Source organism: Manis pentadactyla, chromosome 7 (genome assembly GCF_030020395.1).
Source record: "Manis pentadactyla isolate mManPen7 chromosome 7, mManPen7.hap1, whole genome shotgun sequence".
Taxonomy (NCBI): Eukaryota; Metazoa; Chordata; class Mammalia; order Pholidota; family Manidae; genus Manis; species Manis pentadactyla.
In genome coordinates, this window is record NC_080025.1 from 118055649 (window position 1) to 118070067 (window position 14419).

The window sequence follows — 14419 nt, forward strand, 5'->3', positions numbered from 1 at the left end:
ACAGTCATACGCCAGGAGCCTTTTGGCTTTTTCACTGGCCACACTGGGGAATTAAAAGGACTATGAGTGGGCTTTATGATGCCCACCTTCTCCAGCTCCTGTACAGTTTCTCTAATTTCATTGTGCCCCAGGCAATTTACACTGCTTAATATTCATCACCTGCGGAGGTACAGGTAGAGTTGTAGGTGGGTACTTAGCATGTCCCCTCAGAACTGCCTTTACCACATGTATCCTCAGCCTGAACTCACCTGCAGTGGTCTGTAACCACAGGCCATGCAGGATATTCATCCTCTGTCTTGCCAATGGGTTTCAGCCCTGGGCAAGATCAGTATGGATTCAGTGAGACTGAGGAATGACAATGGAATGTTCTCGGGGTGAAGGTTTTATTACCTGGCTTGTTCTCCTAGCAATAGGTCGAGCACTAGAATTATGTCTGCACCCAACAGTCTGCAGAGCTGTAATCCTCCTTCATCTCTGCCTCTGCCCAGAGCACTGGGCAGAGCTCTTTATATAGTGACTCTGTCATAATGTCTAATTGCCTATGGGTGTGGAAGCAGTAGCCTAGCAGCAGGCCAATTATATTATCAAGTAGTTTAGGTTTAGGTGAGGATCCTGGCCATAGGAACCCTCCCTTTATCCACATCCCCAAAATATATTCAGGGATGGGAGAAATATACACAGTACACTCTTTTGGAGGTAAATGCCCTACCTCCTTTGGGATTTGGGCTTTCTTAACCTTAATTGCCTTACCCCCAGAGCCATCTATCACAGCAGGGGTCCCAGGGAAACTCTCAGGGTTGCCATAAATCAGAGAGCATTCAGCTCCTGTGTCCATCAGCACCAGGACACATTGTACATTCATGAGGGACTAATGAATTGCCAATTCTACATGTGGCCTCTGGTCCCCACCATGTCTCCAAAGGTGGGGGCCTTGACCCCACACTTAGTCAAACCGCAGTGCTCATTTGCTGTCCTATGGGGGCAGGGGCCCAGGCAGGGTCTGGGTACTCTTCCCTAGGAAGTCCAGTGCAGGCACACCGGACATAGGGCTTTGTCTTTGGCTTCGGTGTCTTGGACCTCAGTGGCTGGAACCATTGTTCCAGTTTTAATTGCAGCTGTAGCTCTACCAAGATTCTATTGGGCTGTCCATCAAGTTTATCTTTCACTGCCCCCACCTTTATCAAATCAACTCAAATCTGGGTCCTTAAGACCTTCACAGGGCCCTTTGAACCTCTTCTTTCAGTTGTAGACCTTATTTCCATCTGTGCTCTTATTGTTTCAATATCCTCCAGATCTGCTACAGTATGTGTAACCTCACTTAAAGTTTCCCTATGTGGGGGGCAAGAATAGTTACTAGGAACCCAAAGAGGGATTGGGGAGCTGTATGGAGTACCAGGTTTCTCATCCCCATGGTGAACAAACAACTCATCGGGGCCCCGAGGGTCCATATTATAGATGACATTTTTCATACTCAACTCCCATGAAGCCTGCTGGAGCTCTGCATACATTTTCCAGCTAGTGGGGAAGTATGGTAAGTCCCTCTGATTAGATCAACCTGCCCTAAGGGCTGCTGTCAGTCAATCCAAAAGCACATGATTCCCTGGGGTGACAGGAATTTTGGAACCTCTGCTAGAAAGAGGGGTGAGTCATCAGGGAAGACAGCTTACCCATTTCTGACCCAGACAGAAAAATGCCCTCTACTAAATCCAAAGACACAAAAGCCATGTGGGCAGAGGCTCTGAAAGCTTCTGCTGAAACCTGCCAAAACGAGGTGCACAAATTCACCTGTTCAGCCTGGGCATAGGGTGGAGCATGGAATGCTCCACAACCTGGGGCGGCGACTGCTTCTCTCCCTGAGGAACCTGTGGTTGCTGTGTCTTTATTTTATTAACTACAACCAGGCAGGCTTTCAATACAGGAGGGTCTGGGGCCCCAGGTGGTGGCCTTGGCAGCAGCTCCACCCTCAGCTCCACTTCCTCATCCCCTCCTGGCCGCTCCTCCCCCGACATCTCCTCTACCATTTCCAGGACTGAAAGCACCATCCCTTCCTTCACATCCCCCATGGCCTCTTGCAGCCCACATTTTCTGCTGCCACTTCCTGTACCACTAGTATGTCTCTCAGCACCACAATCTTGATTTTCAATAGCTTTTGTTCTCTTTTCAGAGCACCCCACAACTTGTCTTCCTGTTCTAACACTTGATGCTGAAGTGTGTCTCTCTCTTTGGTAAACCTTTCCAATGTCATGAGAAGCAACCACCCCACATTTCCTGCTGCTTCATAGCCACTCAGTTCCGCTAAGGAGTCCCCTATTTTGTGGAAGGTCAACTCCACTGCCTCTGGTGTCCCCACCCTCCCCCAATTCTGGGGAGGGACTAAAGCCAGGTGGGAAATTCTGGAAATTCTGATTGAAAACTTCCAATTATCCCACATCAGGATTAATATGCTAAGGTCTCTAATGGATAAAGTAGACTGCTTGCAAGAACAGATGCATAATGTAAGCAGAAGGATGGAAACTCTAAGAAAGAGCCAAAAATAAATGCTAGAAATTTTTGTTATAAAGATAATTCCTTATAGTTGACAGAATAAATGGATATCAGATATATAACATAGGCAATAGACTTTTTGAAATTATGCTATTTGAGAAATAATTTAATATAGAGAAAATAAAGTTATATAAAATCATTATCAGCACCCATTTTCTGACTTTGAGATCACATTATTTTTTCTAAAGTTTTTAATGTCAACATTCAGTACTCATTTTCAAAATCAATTCCTAAAATTTTGTTCCATTTGTTTATAATCATCATTCTCAACAGGAAAAATACAGCTATGTCAATACCAAATTTTGGGAAAAATATCATTTTTAAAGTTGCTACTAGTTTTCTGGGAACTTTGCATATCTGGACAAAAGTAATTTATATTTTTCATTAATAGGACATACTAAGTGCTCCTAGTCATGGTCAACTATCTTAATATTTATCCTGTTTTTATATACTACTATAGTAAAAACTCATTATTTTGGGGTGTATGTAGCTGGAAAGATTCATTTTTAGAATGAAGTTAACTGTGAAAATTAAGGAATCATATAAAAAAAGAACATTTTCAGTTTTAAGCAAATGCAATAACATTTAATTGCTAACATGATTCTAGGTAGAAATCATAATGGATTTGCCTTAATGAACAAACTGATAAGCCACATTTGCAAATATTAGCATCTTCTTGGTTTAAGCAGTAAGTCTTCTAAACATCCATAAAACTTATTTTCTTAAAAACATTGAATTAGATTTAGAACTTTAGTGCTAAAAATCACTTTGGAGAAAATATGTCAGTTGGGTAAATCAATTTGTTTGGCAAACTCATTCTTTATACAAAGTGCAATGGTATATTTCCATCCAGTTCCACTTGAATGAACAAACATCCCAAATTATGTTGCATTACTCAACATTCAATTATAGCAAATGTCTGATTTTTCCAAGAACTTATATATATATATATTCATGTTTTAATTTGTGACAGAAAATTCACTATATTAACAAAGAATTTAAGTTAACAGTTAAAGATGATTTCAGAAATAGCAATAGCAAAGCATTATTATTATTTTTAATTTTGTTATCATTAATCTACAATTACATGAAGAACATTATGTTTAATAGGCTCCCCTCTTTACCAAGTCCCCCTCACACACCCCATTACAGTCACTGTCCATCAGGGTAGTAAAATGCTATAGAATCACTACTTGTCTTCACTGTGTTGCACAGCCCTCCCCCTGCCCTCCCCTACATGCTAATTATACATGCTAATCATAATACCCCCTTTCTTTTTCCCCGACCTTATCCCTCCCTTCCCACCCATCCTCCTCAGTCCCTTTTCCTTTGGTAACTGTTAGTCCATTCTTGGTTTCTGGGATTCTGCTGCTGTTTTGTTCCTTCAGTTTTTCTTTATTCTTATACTCCACATATGAGTGAAATCATTTGATACTTGTCTTTCTCCATCTGGCTTATTTCACTGAGCATAATACCCTTTCCATCCATGTTGTTGCAAATGGTAGGATTTGTTTTCTTCTTACGGCTGAATAATATTCCATGTGTATATGTACCACATCTTCTTTATCCATTCATCTACTGATGGACACTTAGGTTGCTTTCATTTCTTGGCTATTGTAAACAGTGCTGTGATAAACATAGGGGTGCATCTGTCTTTTTCATACTGGGCTCCTGCATTCTTAGGGTAAATTCCTAGGAGTGGAATTCCTGGGTCAAATGGTATGTCTATTTTGAGCTTTTTTAGGAACCTCCATACTGCTTTCCACAATGGGTGAACTAATTTACATTCCCACCAGCAGTGCAGGAGGGTTCCCCTTTCTCCACAACCTCACCAACATGTGGTTTGTCTTCTGGATGGTGGCAATCCTTACTGGTGTGAGGTGATATCTCACTGCGGTTTTAATTTGCATTTCTCTGATGACTAGCGATGTGGAGCATCTTTTCATGTGTCTGTTGGCCATCTGAATTTCTTCTTTGGAGAACTGTTCAACTCCTCTGCCCATTTTTTAATTGGATTATTTGCTTTTTGTTTGTGGAGGTGCATGAGCTCTTTATATATTTTGGATGTCAACCCTTTATTGGATCTGTCATTTATGAATATATTCTCCCATACTGTAGGATACCCTTTTGTTCTTTTGATGGTGTCCTTTGCTGTACAGAAGCTTTTCAGCTTGATATAGTCCCACTTGTTCATTTTTGCTTTTGTTTTCCTTGCCCGGGGAGATATGTTCATGAAGAAGTTGCTCATATTTATGCCCAACAGATTTTTGCCTATGTTTTTTTCTAGGAGGTTTTTGGTTTCATGACTTACATTCTCATCTTTGATCCATTTCGAATTTACTTTTGTGTATGGGGTTAGACAGTGATCCAGTTTCATTCTCTTACATGTAGCTGTCCAGTTTTGCCAGCACCATTTGTTGAAGAGACTGTCATTTCCCCATTGTATGTCCATGGCTCCTTTATTGTATATTAATTGACCATATAGGTTTGGGTTAATGTCTGGAGTCTCTATTCTGTTCCACTGGTCTGTGGCTCTGTTCTTGTGCCAGTACCAAATTGTCTTGATTACTGTGGCTTTGTAGTAGAGCTTGAAATTGGGGAGCGATATCCCCCCCCACTTTATTCTTCCTTCTCAGAAGTGCTTTGGCTATTCAGGGTCTTTGGTGTTTCCATATGAATTTTTGAACTATTTGTTCCAGTTCATTGAAGAATGCTGTTGGTAATTTGATAGGGATTGCATCAAATCTGTATATTGCTTTGGACAGGATGGCCATTTTGATGATATTAATTCTTCCTAGCCAAGAGCATGGGATGAGTTTCCATTTGTTAGTATCCTCTTTAATTTCTCTTAAGAGTGTCTTATAGTTTTCAGGGTTGAGGTCTTTCACTTCCTTGGTTAGGTTTATTCCTAGGTATCTTATTCTTTTTGATGCTATTGTGAATGGAATTGTTTTCCTGATTTCTCTTTCTATTACTTAATTGTTAGTGTATAGGAAAACCACAGATTTCTGTGTATTAATTTTGTATCCTGCAACTTTGCTGTATTCCGATATCAGTTCTAGTAGTTTTGGAGTGGAGTCTTTAGGGTTTTTTATGTACAATATCATGTCATCTGCAAGTAGTGACAGTTTAACTTCTTCTTTACCAATCTGGATTCCTTGTATTTATTTGTTTTGTCTAATTGCCGTGGCTAGGACCTCCAGTACTATGTTGAATAACAGTGGGGAGAGTGGGCATTCCTGTCTTGTTCCCGATCTCAGAGGAAAAGCTTTCAGCTTCTCGCTGTTCAGTATGATGTTGGCTGTGGGCTTATCATACATGGCCTTTATTATGTTGAGGTACTTGCCCTGTATACCCATGTTGCTGATAGTTTTTATCATGAATGGATGTTGAATTTTGTTGAATGCTTTTTCAGCATCTGTGGAGATGATCATGTGGTTTTTGTCTTTCTTTTTGTTTATGTTGTGGATGATGTTGATGGATTTTCGAATGTTGTACCATCCTTGCATCCCTGGGATGAATCCCACTTGGTCATGGTGTATGATCCTTTTGATGTATTTTTGAATTCGGTTTGCTAATATTTTGTTGAGTATTTTTGCATCTACATTCATCAGGTATATTGGTCTTTGATTTTCTTTTTTGGTGGGGTCTTTGCCTGGTTTTGGTATTAGGGTAATGTTGGCTTCATAGAATGAGTTTGGGAGTATTCCCTCCTCTTCTATTTTTTGGAAAACTTTAAGGAGAATGGGTATTGTCTTCTCTGTATGTCTGATAAAATTCCAAGGTAAATCCATCTGGTCCAGGGGTTTTGTTCCTGGGTAGTTTTTTGATTACCGCTTCAATTTCTTTGCTGGTAATTGGTTTGTTTAGATGTTGTGTTTCTTCCTTGGTCTTTCTTGGAAGGTTGTATTTTTCTAAGAAGTTGTCCATTTCTTCTAGGTTTTCCAGCTTCTTAGCATATAGGTTTTCATAGTATTCTCTAATAAATCTTTGTATTTCTATGGGGTATGTCGTGATTTTTCCTTTCTCATTTCTGATTCTGTTGATGTGTGTTGATTCTCTTTTTCTCTTAATAAGTCTGGCTAGAGGCTTATCTATTTCATTTATTTTCTCAAAGAACCAGCTCTTGGTTTCATTGATTTTTTCTATTGTTTTATTCTTCTCAATTTTATTTATTTCTTCTCTGATCTTTATTATGTCCCTCCTTCTGCTGACTTTAGGATTCATTTGTTCTTCTTTTTGCAATTTCAATAATTGTGATGTTAGACTATTCATTTGGGATTGTTCTTCCTTCTTTAAATATGCCTGGATTGCTGTATACTTTCCTCTTAAGACTGCTTTCACTGCATCCCACAGAAGCTGGGGCTTTGTGTTATTGTTGTCATTTGTTTCCATATCTTGCTGGATCTCCATTTTGATTTGGTCGTTGATCCATTGATTATTTAGGAGCATGTTGTTAAGCCTCCATGTGTTTGTGAGTCTTTTTGCTTTCTTTGTACAATTTATTTCTAGTTTGTACCTTTGTGGTCTGAGAAGTTGGTTGGTAGAATTTCAATCTTTTGGAATTTACTGAGGCTCTTTTTGTGGCCTAGTGTGTCATCTGTTCTGGAGAATGTTCCATGTGCACTTGATAAGAATGTGTATCCTGTTGCTTAGGGATGTAGAGTTCTATAGATATCTGTTAGGTCCATCTGTTCTAGTGTGTTGTTCCGTGCGTCTGTGTCCTTACTTATTTTTCTGTCTGGTGGAACTGTCCTTTGGAGTGAGTGGTGTGTTGAAGTCCCCTAAAATGAATGCATTGCAATCCATTTCTTTCTTTAGTTCTATTAATATTTGTTTCACATATGCTGGTGGTTCTGTGTTGGATGCATGTATATTTATAATGATTACATCTTCTTCTTGGACTGAGCCCTTTAACATCATGTAATGTCCTTCTTTATCTCTTGTTACTTTCTTTGTTTTGAAGTCTATTTTGCCTGATACTAGTACTGCAACACCTGCTTTTTTCTCATGTTGTTTGCATGAAATATCTTTTTCCATCCCTTGACTTTTAGTCTGTGCATGTGTTTGGGTTTGAGGTGGGTCTCTTGTAAGCAACATATAGATGTGTCTTGATTTTTTATCCATTCTGTTACTCTGTGTCTTTTGATTGGTGCATTCAATCCATTTACATTTAGGGTGATTATTGAAAGATATGTACTTACTGCCATTGCAGGCTTTAAATTCGTGGTTACCAAAGGTTCAAGGTTAGCTTCTTTAGTATCTTACTGCCTAACTTAACTTGCTTATTGACTATTATAGACACTGTCTGGTGATTCTTTATTTCTCTCCCTTGTTATTCTTCCTCCTCCATTCTTTATATGTTGAGTGTTTTATTCTGTGCTCTTTGTGTTTCTTTGAACTGCTTTTGTAGGTAGCTGATTTTATTTTTTGCCTTTAGTTAGTATTTCATTGGTCTGTTTTCTTTGCTGTAATTTTATTTTCTCTAGTTTCATCTGTTTAACCTTAGGAGTGCTCCCATCTAGAGCAGTCCCTCTAAAATACCCTGTAGAGTTAGTTTGTGGGAGGCAAATTCCCTCAACTTTTGCTTGTCTGGGAATTGTTTAATCCCTCCTTCATATTTAAATGATAATCGTGCTGGATACAGTGTTCTTGGTTCAAGGCCCTTCTGTTTCATTACATTAAATATATCATGCCATTCTCTTCTTGCCTGTAAGGTTTCTGTTGAGAAGTCTGATGATAACCTGATGGGTCCTTTGTAGGTGACATTTTTCCTCTCTCTAGCTGCGTTTAAAACTCTGTCCTTGTCCTTGATCTTTGCCATTTTAATTATTATGTGTCTTGGTGTTGTCCTCCTTGGGTCCCTTCTGTTGGGAGTTCTGTGTACTTGTGTGGTCTGAATGATTATTTCCTCCCCTAGTTTGGGGAAGTTTTCAGCAATTATTTCTTCAAAGACACTTTCTATCCCTTTTTCTCTCTCTTCTTCTTCTGGTACTCCTATAATGTGAATATTGTTCTGTTTGGATTGGTCACACAGTTCTCTTAATATTGATTCATTCCTGGATATCCTTTTTTCTCTCTCTGCATCAGCTTCTGTTCATTCCTGTTCTCTGGTTTCTATTCCATCAATGGCCTCTTGCATCTCATCCATTCTGCTTATAAATCCTTTTTAGAGATTGTTTCATTTCTGTAATCTCCTTCCGGACATTATCCCTTAGCTCTTGCATATTTCTCTGCAGCTCCATCAGCATGGTTATGAGCTTTATTTTGAATTCTTTTTCAGGGAGATTGGTTAGGTCTATCTCCCCAGATTCCCTCTCAGAGATGGATGTCTGGGTTAATCTGGTCTGTATCAAATTATTCTGCCTTTTCATGGCGATAGAGGTTATTTGTGGGAAGCTGGTGCATGTGTTGGCTGGGAGAACATCCCTTCTTGCTAGTTGTGGCCCTCCTCTCCTGGGAGAACAGCGACCCCTAGCGGCTTGTGCTGGGCAGCTGCACGCAGATGGGGTTTCTAATTCTTGCCTGGCTGCTGTGAAAGATGCTCTGCCCTGCTGCCTCAGGCTTCTGCTCCACTATGGCGGCGCGGCATCCGGGAGGGAACATGTGGGAGGCTGTTTATCTCCATGAGGGGCCTCCAAGCTGTGCTGCCACCCAGGGGGTTAGGGTACCCGTAGTTCCCTGGGATTCCCAGCTGCTGAGCTAAATGTCCCGGGATGTTTCCATCTAGTTGTGGGGTCCCTGTCCCTTTAAGTCATTCAAAAAGCACTCGCTTTTCTTTGTTGCAGGGGCGCCAGCTGTGGGGACCCACTCGCAGGTTTTACTGACCCATTTCCCTAGTACCTAGCACCCCACACACTGTGTGTCTGCGCTCCGGTGCGGGTGGCTGGGGCTGGGTGTTTAGCAGTCCTGGGCTCCCTCTCCCTCCCCGCTCTGACTCCTCTCCTCCCGCAGGGAGCTGGGGGGAGGGGCGCTCGGGTCCCGCTGGGCCGCAGCTTGTATCTTACCCCCTTTGCGAGGCGCTGGGTTCTCGCAGGTGTAGATGTAGTCTGGCTGTTGTCCTGTGTCTTATGGTCTCTCTTTTAGGAATAGTTATATTTGTTGAGTTTTCAAAAATATATATGGTTTTGGGAGGATATTTCCGCTGCTCTACTCATGCCACCATCTTGGCTCTGCCTCCCACAAAGCATTATTTTTAACCAAAATAAAAATGTATGTTTCCTCTTGTAAGTTTTAAGCAAAAAGTCTTAGAATGTTAGAAGTCTTGGAAATCTTTTGAGTTTTTAATATTTGTCATTAAAATTATTTCAGTCATGAGGTACTCAATATATGTTTAGGGATTATAAAAGTTAATTGGGTTTTAGTACTTCTCAATTTTTAGAATAATTATTATTCAGTTAACCAAAATTATTTAACAGAATTCCAAATTTAAGCAATTTTAATCTTACTTTGTCAATTAAGTTACAGATTTACTCCAAATAACAGTATCTCTTTGTTTATGCATTCTCATGCCCACCATCTAGTGGTGCCCCAATAGAGTTTTCTGCAGTGACAGAAATGTTCTACATCTGTGTTCTCTGCTAGAAAGCTGCTAGACACAACATGTTACTGAGTGTTTCATATGTGCCTAGTATGAATGGGGAATTGAATTTTTAAATTATGTTTAATTTTAATTAATTTAAATTTAAATAGTCACATATTGTCAATGACTACTATATCAGATAGCACTAATTCCAGACCTTCATGTTTCTAGCTAGGAATTCTACTTTTTCTATGCCATGAAGTTCAGCTGAAATATAGCTGTTGTATAATTCCTGACTTTTCCAAGATATTTTCAAATTCAACAGTAACTATATGTTAAAAGAATAAATAGGTTAGAAACTAGATGGTCAATACAAAACAATTTACTGAATTACAAACCATTGTTAGGTGTTTATCAGTTGCTAGACACCAAAATGTTTCAATAAACATTTGACAAAAGTTATTGTTTATGAATGAGGACCGACCACTCTCTACATTAACTGGATGTGCTGTTTTTTCCTTTCATATAAGAAAAAAAAACATTAAAATGTGAGATATCTGAGATATGCATTTGAGTTTGCATAATGGAGAAATGCATAAACAAAAACAAAGCTAAAAAAAAAAGAAGAGCCCTCTAACTTAGTTTTTGAGGAGAACCAGGATTCAGTCTGGGGAGAGAGTTCAGAAATTTCTTTTGGTTATCTGGTGACAGAAGAAATACACAATAAAAAAATCAAATAGTAAGTTTTTACTGAGCTCTTTTGGGGTGCCCAGAATTAGGTAATGTGGTAAATACAAAAAGGAATTACAAGATATTTTTTGTACATTAGTGAAAATAAATAAAATGATTGAATTTTGGAATATGCACATGAGAAATTGCAATAAATCCAGATGAAACAGGCTCAGAGAAGTTAGTAAAAATACACAGCTGTACGTCTGCAGGTGAAAGGCCAAAGGCTTTAGGAAAAAAGAGATAATTGGTGTGGGCACCATTATAGTTAAACAGTCTTATTATTTCTAATCTGAATATTATATTATTATTATATGACTGTTATAATGATTACGAGCATTTGTTTTTCAATAGAAACGTCTTCTGGTAGTTAAGTTTAGCAAAACTGCAATTGTCAGCATAAATTGTTTACCTGGTATAGAGGGCAGCGCATCCTGTCTTGGAGTTCATTACCATGTAGAGAGAACTATGAGGTGTGGCTGATGGATGCCTGTAAGCAGAGTCAAAGTTGATTTCCTTTTATCATTTAGGATCTTACTTAAAAAAAATTTATGCACAATAGTATTCATTGTGTTTGGCATAGAGCTCTATGAGTTTTAACACCTGCCTAGATTTGTGTAGCTACTATCTCACCCAGTTATAGCACAATTTCAACATGCCAGATAATCCTCTATCGTTGACTCTTACTAAGATTCTCTCCCCTAACCTTATCCCCTTTCAACCACTGATTTGTTCTGTTCCAGGATTTTTTTTTCCAGTATGTCATATTAATGGAATCATATAGTTCCATTGAGACTTACTTTTTTCACACAGCAAAATGCCTTTGAAGTTCAAGTTGTTGTGTACAGTAAGAGTTCATTCACTTTTACTGACAAGTAGAATTGCTTTGTATGGATGTCCCAGTTTGTTTATTCACTTGCTTATTGAAGCATATTTGAGTTATTTCCAGTTTAGGGCAATTGTAAATAGTGCTGATATAACATTCATGTACATGTTGAAATTCAAAGTGTTTACTCTGAAAAAAACAATTAGGAGAATGAAGGGACAAGCCACAGACTAGGAGAAAATATTTGAAAATCACATTGTATCTGTATCCAGAATATAAAAAGTTGATTCTTGAGTTATATTAGAAAGGGTTTGTCCTGACACAAGGAAGATAATGTCAGAGAAACTGAATGGTAATATTGTTAAGCCAGCCAGGATTGCATTTTGTTCCGAAATGAAACAATAGCAAGAGCATTATAATATGGCTATAAGGATAATATAAAATAATATGGAAACTGGAAAGATGCTTAAATACCAGAAGGCTAGATTTTGGTAGATGAAACAAAATAAGAAACAGAAAAATGAGTAATACATTTAATGTAAACTTTTAACACAGAAAAAAGAGGTCATTGTATTTATAGGGCTGCTGCGCATATTTAATAATATGAGAGCATCTGAGCATGAGCTCTGGCATTTGGAGAGCTTTAGATGTGAGAAGCCAGGTCACGGAAATGATCAACCAAAATGCCATTATTCACAAAATATGCGGGAAGGAAGGACATATGATTTCCTGGTTGTCTTAAGGCTGAACATATTAATGGAGACCAGACAATGGAATGGAAATTTGAGCAGAATTAAGTCATAAATCACCTGGAGCTTATAGGGCAGGTGATGTTTAGGGCTTTGAGAAACAAGCATAAAAGGATCTCTAAAGAAGACAGTGAATGAGAAGGCATTTATGAAGGAGGTGGAAAGAAAGGACAACTAGGTGGTAAAAAAGAAAAATGTACAAGTGGCAGCTTGTGGCTGTGGGTGTTTCTGGAGATGGCAGTCCCATTTCTGAGTGCTCTTCTAAGGACAAAGATATATACTACAAGGACAGCAGCAGCTGTGCCTATAGAAATAAGAAAACTACATTGCTTTCAGAAGGAACTGTCTTGGAGAAATTTAATGCTGGTTATCACACTACTTTTCCAGATGTTTTCTGAAATTAAGCTATGTTCAGTCTCTGCTTTTTTTACTCTGATATGCTCCTGGAAAACAAAATATGAAACACAGACTTCTAAAAGGAACAGCATTTCCCTCTAAGGGTCTGTGTTACAATTAGTAATATTAAATAACTCATTTAAGACCGACAATTTGTTGTACAAACAAATAATAAGAGGTGATAGACAATGAAATTTAATAAACATCTATTACATGCTGTTATGGGGCTTAGAAATTGTCCGTTATCATCTAAAATAGTAAAATATGTTACACAAGATGTTAGGGTAAAAGGAAGCAATGGATTGCAATCTTTTGTACTTTAGGTTACAGATCACTAACCTTTTTTTTATATGAGTAGCAAATGAATTTGTATCTACTAACTTATATCAATATTTGTCTCTATCATTTCATACATTTCTTTTTCTAAAGCAAAATGGTGAAAATACCTTGAATTAAGGACTGCTATGAATAAAAGGACTGGTGCAGAAAGCATTAGCAGTTTGAAAGAGCATCAGACAGAGCTGTGTTTAAATTCAAGCTTCACCTCTTGGGCAAGTTATGTAATCTTACAGAGGCTTGATTTTTCTCATCTCTAAAGTGGTGAAATGAGGTTGAAAATACCTACTTCCTAACTGTTCTGGAAGATTAAATGTAAGAGTGTAAAGAGCCTAGCAGAGTGTCAAGAAACAGTTTTCTTGAAAAATTTCAGATGATGTTCTCTGTCTGGATTGTATAGTTCCACTCTTGCATTTCTTCTTAATCTTAGAAACTAAAAGTTTCACTTTTGTATTTCCATTCATTGAACCACCTTATTAATCATCTGCACCCCTAGTGTTAAGTTTAAATTGGGGTCTTTGACAGGAGTTCTTCAAACTACCCAGTATTCACAAATTATGGGACACTCTCGCTTTCAGAGGTAGTCCCCACAATGCCTCCTGCTCCCACCCCATTGAAAATCACTCATCTTAAGACACAGAAAATCTGGAACTCAGAGAAGGGCATTAGTGACTGTGAAACTGCCATGGCCCCTCATTCCTCTGAGGCTTTACTCTTTAACCTAGAAAGGTTCCCCTTCCTTCCCATCTCTCCATTTATTATCTCATCTTCAGATCCCTAATCAAGGACCCTTCCCCATGAAACTTCTCATTACCAGATGCGGCATGTTTTGGAATTGCTACCACATTTTGACCATACAGTCAATGCAACACAGTCTACTATGTGTACACATATACTTGCTCATCTGTGCAGCTGGATCCAACTGAAGTTTATGTGGACTTTAAAATTACCTGTGTGGCTCCTCTCAAGGAAAATTGATACAGAGCTCCCAAATAGATAAAACAATAGTGGTTCACTTAATCATTTAATGAATCATCATATAGTCAGTTAGAAGGATAAGATTAAAGAAGTTGTTTATTAGACAAAGTCCTTGAGAAAATGCCTGACCAGTTTCAGCTGTCAATGTTGAAGACAGCTATAACATCCTAGGCTTATGTGCCTAAACTTGTATTGTCTCGCCAACTTCTCTGGTCTTCAATTAGATTTCTTCATTTCACAAATATGTTATCATCCTGGAATATATCCAAAATGCAACTACATTTTAATTTCTCTACTGCTGCCATTCTGATCCAATTCCCACCATCAATCACTTGGATT